The 15,181-nt window shown below is 36.5% G+C and overlaps 1 protein-coding gene across 1 annotated transcript in view; it reads right to left on the bottom strand.

Moving 5' to 3' along the window:
- Positions 1-15,181, bottom strand: part of HS3ST5 (heparan sulfate-glucosamine 3-sulfotransferase 5) — a 196,078-nt gene that overhangs the window by 174,034 nt on the left and 6,863 nt on the right. Inside the window, exon 2 of the mRNA XM_036871692.1 lies at positions 4,081-4,275. The gene's annotated coding sequence lies outside the window, so the exon portion shown is untranslated. The remainder of the gene's footprint in view (positions 1-4,080; positions 4,276-15,181) is intronic.

Below are 15,181 nucleotides of genomic sequence, written 5' to 3'. Positions count from 1 at the left end.
CTTAAATGTAAATGGATTAAATGCTCCAACCAAAAGACATAGACTGGCTGAATGGATACAAAAACAAGACCCATATATATGCTGTCTACAAGTGACCCACTTCAGACCTAGGGATACATACAGACTGAAAGTGAGGGGATGGAAAAAGACATTCCATGGAAATGGAAATGGAAATGGAAATCAAAAGAAAGCTGGAATAGCAATTCTCATATCAGACAAAATGGACTTAAAGACTATTACAAGAGATAAAGAAGGACACCACATAAGGATCAAGGGATCAATCCAAGAAGAAGATATAACAATTTTAAATATTTATGCACCCAACATAGGAGCACCTCAATACATAAGGCAAATACTAACAGCCATAAAAGGGGAAATCGACAGTAACACAATCATAGTAGGGGACTTTAACACCCCACATTCACCAATGGATAGATCATCCAAAATGAAAATTAATAAGGAAACACAAGCTTTAAATGATACATTAAACAAGATGGACTTAATTGATATTTATAGGACATTCCATCCAAAAACAACAGAATACAGTTTCTTCTCAAGTGTTCGTGGAACATTCTCCAGGATATATCATATCTAGGGTCACAAATCAAGCCGTGGTAAATTTAAGAAAATTGAAATTGTATCAAGTATCTTTTCCAACCACAACACTATGAGACTAGATATCAGTTACAGGGAAAAATCTGTAAAAAATACAAACACATGGAGGCTACACAATACACTACTTAATAACCAAGAGATCACTGAAGAAATCAAAGAGGAAATCAAAAGATACCTAGAAACAAATGACAATGAAAACACGATAACCAAAACCTATAGGATGCAGCAAAAGCAGTTCTCAGAGGGAAGTTTATAGCAATACAATCCTACCTTAAGAAACAAGAAACATCTCAAATAAACAACCTAACCTACTAAAGCAATTAGAGAAAGAAGAACAAAAAAACGCCAAAGTTAGCAGAAGGAAAGAAATCATAAAGATCAGATCAGAAATAAATGAAAAAGAAATGAAGGAAACAATAGCAAAGATCAGTAAAACTAAAAGCTGGTTCTTTGAGAAGATAAATAAAATTGAGAAACCATTAGCCAGATTCATCAGGAAAAAAAAGGGAGAAGACTCAAATCAATAGAATTAGAAATGAAAAAGGAGAAGTAACAACTGACACTGCAGAAATACAAAGGATCATGAGAGATGACTACAAGCAACTCTATGCCAATAAAATGGACAACCTGGAAGAAATGGACAAATTGTTAGAAAGGCACAACCTTCTGAGACTGAACCAGGAAGAAATAGAAAATATGAACAGACCAATCACAACCACTGAAATTGAAACTGTGATTAAAAATCTTCCAACAAAGAAAAGCCCAGGAAAACACGGCTTCACAGGCGAATTCTATCAAACATTTAGAGAAGAGCTAACACCTATCCTTCTCAAACTCTTCCAAAATATAGCAGAGGAAGGAACACTCCCAAACTCATTCTACGAGGCCACCATCATCACCCTGATACCAAAACCAGACAAAGATGTCACAAAGAAAGAAAACTACAGGCCAATAGCACTGATGAACATAGATGCAAAAATCCTCAACAATATACTAGCAAACAGAATCCAACAGCACATTAAAAGGATCATACACCATGATCAAGTGGGGTTTATCCCAGGAATGCAAGGACTCTTCAATATACGCAAATCAATCAATGTGATACACCATATTAACAAATTGAAGGAGAAAAAACATATGATCCTCTCAATAGATGCAGAGAAAGCTTTTGACAAAATTCCACACCCATTTATGATAAAACCTCTCCAGAAGGTAGGCATAGAGTGAACTTACCTCAACATAATAAAGGTCATGTATGACAAACCCACAGCCAACATCGTCCTCAATGGTGAAAAACTGAAACCATTTCCACTAAGATCAGGAACAAGACAAGGTTGCCCACTCTCACCACTATTATTCAACATAGTTTTGGAAGTTTTAGCCACAGCAATCAGAGAAGAAAAAGAAATAAAAGGAATCCAAATTGGAAAAGAAGAAGTAAAGCTGTCACTGTTTGCAGATGACATGATACTATACATAGAGAATCCTAAAGATGCTCCCAGAAAACTACTAGAGCTAATCAATGAATTTGGTAAAGTAGCAGGATACAAAATTAATGCACAGAAATCTCTTGCATTTCTATACACTAATGATGAAAAATCTGAGAGTGAAATTAAGAAAACACTCCCATTTACCATTTCAACAAAAAGAATAAAATACCTAGGGATAAACCTACCTAAGGAGACAAAAGACCTGTATGCAGAAAATTATAAGACACTGATGAAAGAAATTAAAGATGATACAAAAGATGGAGAGATATACCATGTTCTTGGATTGGAAGTGGGTCACTTTTGAAAATGACTATACTACCCAAAGCAATCTACAGATTCAATGCAATCATCAAACTACCACTGGCATTGTTCACAGAAGTAGAACAAAAAATTTCACAATTTGTATGGAAACACAAAAGACTCCGAATAGCCAAAGCAATCCTGAGAACCTGCCTTCAGACTATACTACAAAGCTACAGTAGTCAAGACAGTATGGTACTGGCACAAAAACAGAAATATAGATCAATAGAACAGGACAGAAAGTCCAGAGATAAACCCACACACCTACGGTCACCTTATCTTTGACAAAGGAGGCAAGAATATACAGTGGAGAAAAGACAGCCTCTTCAATAAGTGGTGCTGGGAAAACTGGACAGCTACATGTAAAAGACTGAAATTAGAACACTCCCTAACACCATACACAAAAATAAACTCTAAATGGATTAAAGACCTAAATGTAAGACCAGACACTATCAAACTCTTAGAGGAAAACATAGGCAGAACACTTTATGACATAAATCACAGCAAGATCCTTTTTGACCCACCTCCTAGAGAAATGGAAATAAAAACAAAAATAAACAAATGGGACCTAATGAAACTTCAAAGCTTTTGCACAGCAAAGGAAGCCATAAACAAGATGAAAAGACAACCCTCAGAATGGGAGAAAATATTTGCAAATGAAGCAACTGACAAAGGATTAATCTCCAAATTTACAAGCAGCTCATGCAGCTCAATATCAAAAAGACAAACAACCCAATCCAAAAATGGGCAGAAGACCTAAATAGACATTTCTCCAAAGAAGATATACAGATTGCCAACAAACACATGATAGAATGCTCAACATCATTAATCATTAGAGAAATACATATCAAAACTACAATGAGATATCATCTCACACCCGTCAAAATGGCCATCATCAAAACAAACAAAAAAAATGGTCATGAAGAAACTAGGGCCAAGACGGGAATAAAGACGCAGACCTACTAGAGAATGGACTTGAGGACACGGGAAGGGGGAAGGGTAAGCTGGGACAAAGTGAGAGAGTGGCATGGACATATATACACTACCAAATGTAAAATAGATAGCTAGTGGGAAGCAGCCGCATAGCACAGGGAGATCAGCTCGGTACATTATGACACAATTGTTCTTGTGACTGAAGGAAACAAACCACATAAAACCCCTTTAAATGAAGTTTGAAAATTAGAAGTACATTATTTTAAATGCCAACTTCCATGTTTCTCAAAGGCCCAAGACCCACTTTCATCAGGATCTTTTGGGGGTGAGTAGCTGTAAAAATGCAGATTGCTGGACCATATCCCAGTCTAGTAAATCTAACTCTCTGTGAAATATGCCCAGGAATCAGCATTTTAAGAACCGCTCTCTCCCCTCATGTCACTCTCATGAATATTAGAATTTGGGAACCACTGTATGCCATGCTTTTTTGTGTGAAACTGATTTCAGATATCAAGATAACCACTGTGCCTTGCTTGTATTTATATTTACATGACATATAACAACTTTTGAACTTTGTATTTTATTTACCTTTTTTTGCTGCAGAACTAAACATAGCTGGCTATTTTCCTTATATTCAACAACTGCTTTTACTTTTGTATATTTTTAAAAATATATTAAATATTCACTTTTGATGTAATTAAGAGTTACACAAGAATGTGAGTTACTTCCAAAGTTCTCTTACCTTCAAATCCTTATCGTTGTTCAGAACGTTCTGAACATATACAATGGAAATTTTCAAGAAGAATATATGCAGTGGATTCTCTGTTTAATTTTCAAGTGTTTCAGGGCTGGCCAAGGAGACTCCTGAGGTGGACACCAGAAACGCCATTGAGAAGGGAAGACAGCAATGCTGAAGCCTCTGGGTACCTGATCACCTCTGAACAGAACAGAAAAACAAGTAGTCGGTCACCTGAAATTCACAGAGAATCTGCTATGGAGAAGGTTATTTTCAGTAAACTAGCGCTGTTACTAAATTTAAACTTGGCCTGGGTTCGCTGCTCCCTGATTTAGCACCGTTGTTATTTAAAATTTCATATCACTGTGAAGTCAGCATTGCATGATGCTGTTGCCTGCAGAGGATTCTGGTTGAATTCATATTGCTTTAATTGACTATTTTTCTAAACATTGCATCAAGTAGTATAATTACTAATTTTATTTTTGATATGCAGGTGCTACATTTTGGTGCTGAATTTCTTCCTAAGTCAAGGCTGATGAGGTCTTTTGGAAATACATCCTTATGTGAAACTCTATCACATCTCATAAAAGATAAAATGTGATACTTTTACTAAATCCCAATGGAATCATCTGGTACTTTTGCTATGTTTTCTTTCACATGGGTAATGCTTGCCAAGATAATTAGACATAAATACAAATTATATCCTTTGTAGTCAATATGTGTTGCCTACTCAGGGAAACCAAAATTCTAGCTTCTTTGCTGTATGAGTTAAGCAGGTGTTAGTAGTAGCTAATGGAAAAAGAGAATAAAACATCCATTTTAAAAATTGGTAATTAATCATGCAAATATTCTCCCAAAGGGTAGAGGAAGCATCATGTACAGATAAATACAAAGTCAAATACAAAATAAGAGTGTAATACATATGTAAGCACAGGGCACACTGTAGAACGATAGGTTTTCATGGAAGAGCTTACTGTTTGGCCACCCAAAAACCATTTCCAACTTTCTTCTTGCTTGCTATGACTCACACAAATAGAGAACAGAAAATCAAATGTTCACTCTCCTGGTCTCCCTTACTGCTAAGAGTGGTCATGCGATCCCATTCTGGCCCATGAACTATAAGAAGTACACTGGGTTAGAAATCCAGGCAGAAATTTGTTTTATTGATAAATAGAAAGATTCCTTCTCCCCCTCTCTTTACCACACAATTGCTTGCCTTGAATGAGGCCGTGATACTTGGAGGTAGAGCAGTCACCTTGTCACCGTGATGTAAAACACAACAAAAGTCCAGAGAAACTCAAAGATATCGGCCCTGTTATAGATGAGCAACTGAACCAACACTACTAACTGTTTCCTTTGGAATTGTACTTGTTTAAACCAATGGGTTTTCTGTTGCTTGCTAACAGAACCACTGTAGGTTGACGAAATGCTCAAAAAACATTTGTTAAACAGTAAGTGCCACTGCTATGATTGTAGTGATATCTATCTTTATAAATTGCAAAGTAATCTGCAAGTTCTCATTCTATGGAGTCAAGGACAGCTTTCATTCTGACAGAGGTTGGAACTTGCCTTCTTTTGACTCCTAGGAAAGTTGTGCATGTGGGGAATAATGGGTCACAAGGTGGTGGTAACTAACTAGAACGAAATGAAATGAAAAGCCTAGCTCAGAGCTAAGTTGGGAATAAAAGGGTCAAGTACTACAGTGAAAGAAAGGATTTCATTTTTGCCTCAGTGCCAAAGCTACCACATTAGTCGAAATCTCAGTGGAAAAGTTTGAAGTTCCACCATTATTATCTTGCTAAGTCTCTTGGATTCTTCTTCTGAAATATTGTTCACATCCATTACTTCATTACTGGCTTCCTTTCATCAACATTTCTTACTCAATCACAGTCTGGGTTTTCACTTTCTCTTTCCTAAACTATTGCTATACACTCTTGAACAGATTTCTTTTTCTGTTTTTCTTAAACATTGCCATATGTACTATAGTTGCCTCAAGACTTAATTTTTTGAAATAATTTCATTGGATGCCTCTTCTGTTCAAAACACAAGAACTTTTGGTCTATTAGATTAAGAACAAGGTCTTTAACTTGGCATTTAAGACTTCTTATAACATAACTCCTTCTAGATTTCCTATCTCCCTTCCCCAATACTCTAGGTAGTTTAGTGAGAGGATTTGTCTCCATTCCAGAGGTACACCCTGACTAGGTTAAAATAATCCGTGTACCTCAATCTCTACCTACAATATTAGCGATGAGCACACAACCTTAATAGGTCAATGATCTCCATTCTGGGGTTTTCATTGCCCTATTGTGTAAATAAATAAATAAATAAATGAACTTTGTTTTTCTTGCTGGACATAAGCATATGAACATGTAGCATCTGGAACTACTAGCAACCACCTTGGGATCATCAGAGGAGAACTTGCTAGAACTTAAGTCAACACCAAGGAAATAGCTGAAAAACAGAAAAAAAGGATCTGAGTTCTGAGCATGGTGTTTCACCCCGGGACAGAGCTTTGCTTGCAGGTAGAATACCCTGAACGTCTCAGTTATGTGTGAATTTATAGATTCCTTTTTTTTTGTATTAAGCCAGTTTGGGTTGGTATCTCTGTTACTTGCAACCAAAATCTTTACAGTCTATTTATGTATATTTTTATTGTGTTCCTGCCATTTCATTCATTTCTACTTCTCTCTCTTCTTATCTATATTCTACCTCTTTTCATGATCCAGTCCTCTTCCCCATGAAATGTTTCCAGAGTCTTCTAATTCATAGTGAGAGAACCCTAATCTAAACCACTTTATTTTCCACTGTACATATTGATAAGAGAGCCCATCAGAGTATATGATGCTATCATTTGATGACTCTCAAATCTTATCTTTAGCTTAACATTTTCTTCCATCGCCAGACTTTTATTTCTAACTGAATAGTTGACATGTAAACTTGAATGTCTTGAAGGTCCCTCAAACTGAATTTTTCCATAACTGTATTCATAAAAACCTTCCTCTCAAACACACCATTCCTCCAGTGTTGCCTATTTTTGTAAACAGAACCATCAGCCATCAGTTAAACAAGCCAAAAAGCAAGGCCTTCAACCTTTAAAAAAAGGAATCAGAGTAGATTTAATCCTTCTTTTCCCCCTTAGCCCCAGTACCTGATTATCAAATGCTTTTGATTTTACTGCTTAAATAATTTTTAAATCTATCTACTTTGTCCCCTTTCTTTCTCTATCTTCCTCTTTCCTTTTCTCCCCCACTATCATCACCACTACCACCACCACCACTACCTCTAAAACCTTGTCTGTTGCCTGGAATACTGCAAGGATTATTTCTGTCTCTCATCTCACATTTTGTTTCTCTCCACTAAATTCTCCTCATGGTATTTAGATCTTTTAAAAACACACAACTGATCATGTCAACCCCTTGTTTAAAAGCCTTCAATGCCTTCTCATTGTTCTCAGGGTAAAGAACAAGGACTTACATCACCCAGTCCCTACCTCTTCATCGTCATATCCCTAGAGAGAAGTGACTATTTCTGTTTATAATTATCCTCATTTTTAAAATACCCTGCATTCAGCACAGTGCTTAGCACATAGTAGGCACTCAATAAATATTTGTTGAATGAATGAACAATTTCCTTGCAATAACTCTTGAACCATGAACCACCTTGTGTTATTATTTTTTCCTGTATATTTTATTTTTTGAATTACTTATAAGTACGCTGAAGGCAAAGAAATGTCCTATTTCTTTGTACTATATAGCAGAATGCTATGTAAGTAGTAGGGGTTCAGAAGGCATTCAACTGTATTGATACTGATATTTCTTCTACTCTGATTCTTTCTTAAAAGGATAAGATTAAAGTGAACAAGGGGAAATATATTATTAGTCTGTCAAAAATGGAAGTAAAAAATAGGTAACTTGTTTCTGGATCCCAATTCTACAGAATCTGCAGATTAATTATTATAAAGGAGCTGTTTTTCTGCATGACATGGAGAACCTTCAGATAAACCCTGAGTTATGTGAATAGACACTCAAACATGATGTTTGCTATTTTCACTGTCACACTTTTAAATATTTTATATTTCTCATTAAAAATCTTTTGTCTTTGAAAAACATAAGCAAAAATTCAATAGTTTCAATAATTTTTAAAATATTTATTTATTTATTTTTTGGCTGCTTTGGGTCTTAGTTGCGGCATGTGGGATCTTTTGTTGCGGTGCGTGGGCTCTTTGTTGCAGTGTGCGGGCTTCTCTCTAGTTGTGGCGTGTAGGCTCATTAGTTGTGGTGCGAGGGCTCTCTAGTTGTGGTGCACGGGCTCAGTAGTTCTGGCATGAGGGCTTAGTTGCCCTGCGGCATGTGGAATCCCAGCTCCCTGACCCGGGATCTAACCGGCATCCCCTGCATTGCAAGATGGATTCTTAACCACTGGACCACCAGGGAAGTCCCAATAGTTTCAATAATTAACAGCTAAAGTCTTTTGGAGCTGAGACAAGTTATTTTGGAAAATAGTTATCCCAAGTACAAATTAATTCCTAGTTATTGGATATTTACCTGAAAGGGGCAAAAAGAACTGCAGGGATTCCAAGGTAGGGATGAAATTTTAGCCTATGCTACATACTGATATTACCTTAAATAAGATATTTCTTAGGGTAACCTAAAATAAGAACATGCACTGGAGTCTAAAGGTAATGAAGCAGTGGGGCTGTAAGTGTTATTAAACAGGAGGACACAGGGATACATGTTTCTCAGAGGCTTCTGACTGTGTTAATTGTGGCCAGAAAATGCTTTTTTAAGTTGAAAAATGGTAGATAGAATTGAGAGGAACCAGAAGAGGAGAGATCAGGAAATTTAAGAGTAGATAATGCAAATTTTGTGCCTGAATAAAATTCTTGAGATGGCTTAAACATCTGTTTCTTAAAAACTAGTTGAAGTTTGCCTAAGGCATACTTATATACGAGGTAATCGCCTTTGGGGTTCTATAGACTTGTTGTTTAGTTATAAATATCTTCTAGTTTTCTCAGGGTATTGGATCTGTTAGGGAGTTTGTAAAAGTAAAAAAAAGAAAGGAAAGGAAAAAAATTGAAAAAGAAACCTTCTTGCACAAAACGCATTTTAAGAAGGACTACAAATAGTTGTCTTAAAAATCAGAGAACAGGCTATTTTACAATTTTTACCCAGATATTAAAAGATATTTTAAGAAACTAGTGATTTGTAATTTAATATTCAACTGCTTTTCAAGCAAAATTCCACCAGAATATAGTCATGATTTCTTTTCTCCTGTAACTTAAACTCCAAGGGATAGGCTGAAGTGGCCCTGTTTATTTTGCTTCTCTTTATGTAAATAAAAAATAAGCTTAACTGCATGAAGGAAGGACCTTATGCTCTGCCTCTTTTTACATGCTTCTTTTCTGTATAATGGAAAAAATTATTTTCAAGTATATGGTATTTCACTGGTTAAACTTTTCTGTTTTGTTAATTTCTATAGCTATTGGCAAGATTGGGTTAGTCCTTTTGCATGAGAATTGACATGTGTTCTATAATTATAGTACAAACCTTTTGCTTTTCTTTTTTTTTTGAATTTTATTTTACTTTTTTATACAGCAGGTTCTTATTAGTTATTTATTTTATACATATTAGTGTATATATGTCAATCCCAATATCCCAATTCATCCCTTTTGTATTTCTTTAAAAACTGATTCCTTTAAGAGTATGAGATTGCCAATGGATGTCACAGCCATTCTATAATGCAAGTAGTGAAGTTTTAAAAAAACACATGGAGTACAGATGTTCATGAGTGCTACAAAAAGAATATAAGCTTGCCTATTTATGTATATTTTTGGTAGGTTTTTCTCAATATTGCATTGAAATGTAAAAAGTTTTATTTATCTACCTCTGGCTCAAAGATTTAGAGTACCCTATAACAGCACCTACTAGTAAAAAGTAAAATTCTCTCTTATAATTTTGAAAACTTCCTAAGGAAATGAGAGAAATAATATCATATGATGAGAATTAAATAAGTAAAAGCTACACATAAGACATCCATGATTATTCCTAGATGATTGACCTTCTGTGATTATCTCAATAAAAGAAACACTGAGAGTTTGGGAACTCCCTATAGTCCATTAAGGAGATCTGGAAATAATTTCATTGCCAGGAGACAGGACTGGAAAGTGACTGGAGAAGCTAAAATTGTATCATAACAGGAAGGGAATGGCTAGAGAGGGCAGTAGTTTAAGTTTTGTTTTTTCTTTGTGAGAGGATCCATCTCCCACAAAATAATCCTTACACAGAATCCTAGCATTCTGTGGAACATGGATTGACCAACACTAGCTTTGAGAATGAAGAAGAGAAAATCCAGAAATCAGAAGTTGCCAGGGTGGATCAAGAGCTTGCATCCTACTGCAAACAGAAGTCACATCTTCAGAAGATTCCTCACACTTCCCTATGGTCTGAATGGCACGTCCCTCACAACCACCCACGTTTACTGGTCAGCTCCCCCAGGGACTGCTAGGTCAGAAAGAGGCACTGGACACAAAGGACACCAACATTCTGGACACAGTAGTGGAGTGGTTCTCCATTCATGAACTGACCACCTAGTTCAGGTACTTAAGTTCCTTGTGAGTCTGACCAGAATGAGACTGCCTCCTTAAATCAAATTCTCAGGCTGGTAATGCAGAGACTCATACTCAGAGCAGTGGTAAATTCCATCAAAGCAGTATGGCTTTCATTAAGGACGTCCATCTGGTCTGCTCCTTCTTATACACTGATCTTCTTTACTCTGTGGTTCTGACATTGGCATTTCTGCAGCATTTTCATAAAAACAATCAGTAAAACACCTGCTATTCATGAATTTCTCTATTCTTTGCACTGTGGAGAAAATCAGTACAAATCGTACACGATTCACATAAGGTAACACCCACTTGTAGACATAGACACACAGTTCAACTATCAACTATCTGTCTTTAGTGGAGACTTGTAATAGGTTGAAAAAACTGTGTGAATGTATATAGCTCTACTCTTAAATCACAGAATATATTTAGAAGTTCTAAAAATTTCAATGTTTATTCTTTACTCTCAACGAGTTTAAACTGTATTTATTTGCTTTTGCTTCATAAGAGCTGAGAGTAGAAACTATGCCTTCAATATTCTTCTGGCATCTAGAATGTCTGGCTTACAGTGGATGCTTAATGCATGATGATGATCACTACATAGAAAATTTTGCATCAGTGCAAAAGAGAAAAACGTTTCTAGCCTTTATTATCGTTTTCATTTATTTCTGGCACTGGCGAGACAGGAGATTTGCATTACTTTTGAGCATAGGCATGATGCATTTAGATATGCTTTCCCATCTCGGCACAAGATAAAATACGAGCCATACAACAATTGGTACTGCAATTTTATGCTGAATTGAAATACTTTAGACTTTGATGGGTTCAACAGATATACACACACAGAAAAGATAGATGTCAAAAAAACAGGAAAATGTTTAACTGTATCTTCAGCACTGCAAACTGGGCAGTGTTAACGGTGCTGTTTTCTCAGTAAGTGAGTTACACGAACTTTACATGATGATTTTAAAAATGGGTCTACATATGCTAAAATGATTAAAGATATCTTGTGGACTTATATAAAATGAAAGTTATACATATGGTTCAAAAACTCTTCACTACAATCAAAGACTAACTTCTTTTTGGTAGAAGGCAAGGAGGCCAACGCTACCGAGAAACGTAGGAAATGCATGTGCTAACCCAGCATGGTGGGGTTTTTCCTCAAGTCTATTTGACAGAAAGTTTTAAGAAGCATCATTCCTTCTGCTAATTTTGTTACTGAGCCCAAGCTCACTCTGCTCGCTGCACAACAGGCTGAAACTGGGAGATGAGGTGTTGGGGCAAGAAGCATCGACTTTAATCAGAAAGCCAGCAGACCAAGAAGATGGCACACTAGTGTCTCAAAAACCATCTTCCCTCTGGCTGAATTCAGGCTCCTTTTATACAGAGGAAGGGGAGGGAGGGGAGAGGGGCCCCTTGTGATGCCAATCAATGGCTGAGTGGGACTGCTAACTGTTGCTTGCTAACGGTTGCTCCCTAATGGTCACTTGCTTAGGGGAGGGGCCCCAGTTGCTTGCTAACAGCTGTGTGCCCACCCCGCTCCTATCACAATTTTATCAAGAGAAAGTTCAAATGAGTCAAACCTAACAAAAGATATTAGTACCACATTGTTATGGAAATTGCTCTGGACTGGGGCTAGGTAATGTGGTTTCTAATCCAGGCTCTACAAGGCCTGAAATACTTCATTTCTTCCTGATGGGTTTTTATTTTGCCTATCCTTATGAAAAGAATTGGACTAAACCAGGGGTTTTAAAACCTCAGCTGCACTTTAGAATACTCTGAGGTTTAAAAAAATACCCATCCTCAGGCCCTATCGTCAAAGATGATGGTTCAGTTGGTCTGGGAAAGATGGAGCCTCAGAAGTTCCCCAGGTGACTGTAATATGCAACCTGAACTGAGAATCATTGACTGTATGTCCTCTAAACACTTTGACTGCCTAAGAGTCTGTGATTCTAGAATTTCTGGGAAAAGTCCCTCTCTCTCTCTCTCTCTCTCTCTCTCTCTCTCTCACACACACACACACACACACAGAGCCAAAGTTTGTTCATTAAACTGGACTCCCATTTCTAGTCTGATGGTAGTTTTCTACACTTAGTGAGGTCTAGATTTTCAACTAACAAATGAAAACTGTGATACCCTTCATACTAATCAGATAAAGTATTAATTCACAGGGAGTGTAAGTAGAAGGAAGAGAAGCAGAGAAACAAAATATAAGTGCTGTCAGAATATAAGCTTTCTAAGAGGAACAGTGTACCTGTTCATCAACATTTAATAAAAGCTTTGCTAGGTGCTTATTTACATAGACAATTTTAGAGTTATAAGCTTTTAACAATTCCTCTACTTTCAACATATCTTAGCAACTATAAAAAAGATAATCCTGATAGTGGGAACACTAGAGAAATGTTGAGAGTTGGTCTAATTAAAGGAGACAAATCTATTTCAATGAAGATGCTTGATGCTTATTTATTGAATGAGTGAAATTCTTCCATGTCCTAAATACAGACCTTATGACTGGATAGATCTGATGACTGGAAAAGATCTTTCCAAGGAAAATGGTAATGGGTTTTGCTTTGCTAAAGGAAGATCCAGAGTATCTCTGACCTTAATCTTAAAACTGGAATGGGGTTTCCTTGGGAGAGAGGAATATAGCATAAGTAATAAGCATATTAAGGTTAGACCTCCCTCTCCACTCTTGTACTTCTCTGTTCAGGCCACAGTGAAGAGGCTGAAGTCATGGTTTGATAGTAGGAGTTAAGAACTGTGGCCCTATTTTGCCACCTATATTTAGGCCTGGCCTCTCTTTCTGCAGTTACTGGGACTCCTCCTAGTCTTTGAGACATGGCAACAGGGACAGAGTGCTAATGGTTATAACTGAAAGGCTGCTCAATTCTTAGATCCTTCTTTCTGTTTGAAGGGGCTTAATTTCCAGAAAAAGGTAAACCCATAGTCACTAAAATTTCTTTAATTAGATAACATTTATTCATTTGTTCATCCAATAAATATTTATGGTATGTCTTCTTTGTTTTAAGCCATGGGGATATAAAGATTCTTAGATAATTTGCAAGTACACAGCATACTCATTGACTTCAGCTTACACTGTTTTAAGTCAGTTCTCAAGTTACTGCTTGACTCATTTCAATTTATTTTTAATCCCCATCTAAAAATATTTTAATAAAAGGAAATGACTCAAAATATTTCAGTGTCAGAAGCAAGAATGAAAAATGTGTGTATGTGTGTTGGAGGAGGGGGAGCGGAGAGGAGATACTGGTGGATGTCTACTGGTGCTGAAAAGTAGTATTTGAAATGACTGAGATGATCCTTTGTCACTAAACAGAAGACCAATGTTCCTGTTCTGATTTAAATCCTTCATGAAAAACTGGAGTAGATGCACAAATATACCTTTGTAATTTAATGTGTAAAAAAGCCCACCATGTAATCTGGACTCTCTTCTCTATGTAATTATAATCATTTTCTAAAGTGTCTAGTATGAAAACACAGAGCCATAACTCAGTTTTCAGTAATATCTTGTAAAAACAGCATCTCGGAGCTTACAATCCACTACGCTGTTCTCTGTACCAAACTACCTAAACTGTTTGCTATCTGCAGACGAGTACCGATCACGCAAGCTATGAAAGTCAAAGGTGCTCTGGGTTTCCTAAGAGCGTGAGCCCAGGTGTCAGCACTGGGACCTGCCATGTTGCCAGAGGAACAAGGAAGCATGAGGGCATTTGCCCAAAGTGGTTTTGATATCAATGGGTTACACAACCAAAGCACTGAAAAGGCACTGAATCACCACTGAAAAGGCACACAATAAGCAGAACAGGAATAAAAAAAGAAAAGAAATCACGGGGTGATTCATGGCATTTAAAAGAAACCTTTTTCAGTTCTTTAAGCTACGCTGATATATTTAAACAAACATCAGGGTTTTTATTTTTTAGACTACAAAGAAAATATCCTATCTCCCTATTCTTTTCAAGATGCTTTATCTGCAATTTCAATAGACAATAATTGTTTTCTAAAAGCTACCCTTTTTGATAAATCTTGCTTGGACAGTTTAGTGCAGAGAAATGAAAACTTTCTTTTAGGCACTTACAAGCTTAATCAGGTCAAAAACAGATAAACACTATTAATGTTTCCCTTTTTTTCTCAGTTTCTCCATTCTCTGCCTCTGTTACTCCTTGTACTACTTCTGAAGCAATATTCTCCCCTTTATCTATTATTATGCATTCTCTCTACAATCACCCACAGTTTTTTTTTTTTTTTTTTTTTAAAGCAGATAAGCACTGAGAAAGTAAACTTTTCCATTCAACTTTTCTATAATGAAGGGTCCTGGGCTCTTATCAGGTAAAGTTATAATGTGGAAATTTATCCACCTGGTAATAAGATCTCAGGTAATATCCCTTTACTATATTGATTTTGAAAAAAAAAAACAAAACACATCTTTGTTGCCAGACTTTGGAATACAGCAATGGCGTTCCATAAGAGATTTGAAAAGACATGTTG

Source organism: Balaenoptera musculus, chromosome 12 (assembly GCF_009873245.2).
Source record: "Balaenoptera musculus isolate JJ_BM4_2016_0621 chromosome 12, mBalMus1.pri.v3, whole genome shotgun sequence".
Classification (NCBI taxonomy): domain Eukaryota; kingdom Metazoa; phylum Chordata; class Mammalia; order Artiodactyla; family Balaenopteridae; genus Balaenoptera; species Balaenoptera musculus.
The sequence above is the reverse complement of the archived record's forward strand: the minus strand, read 5'-3'. Positions and strand labels throughout refer to the sequence as shown.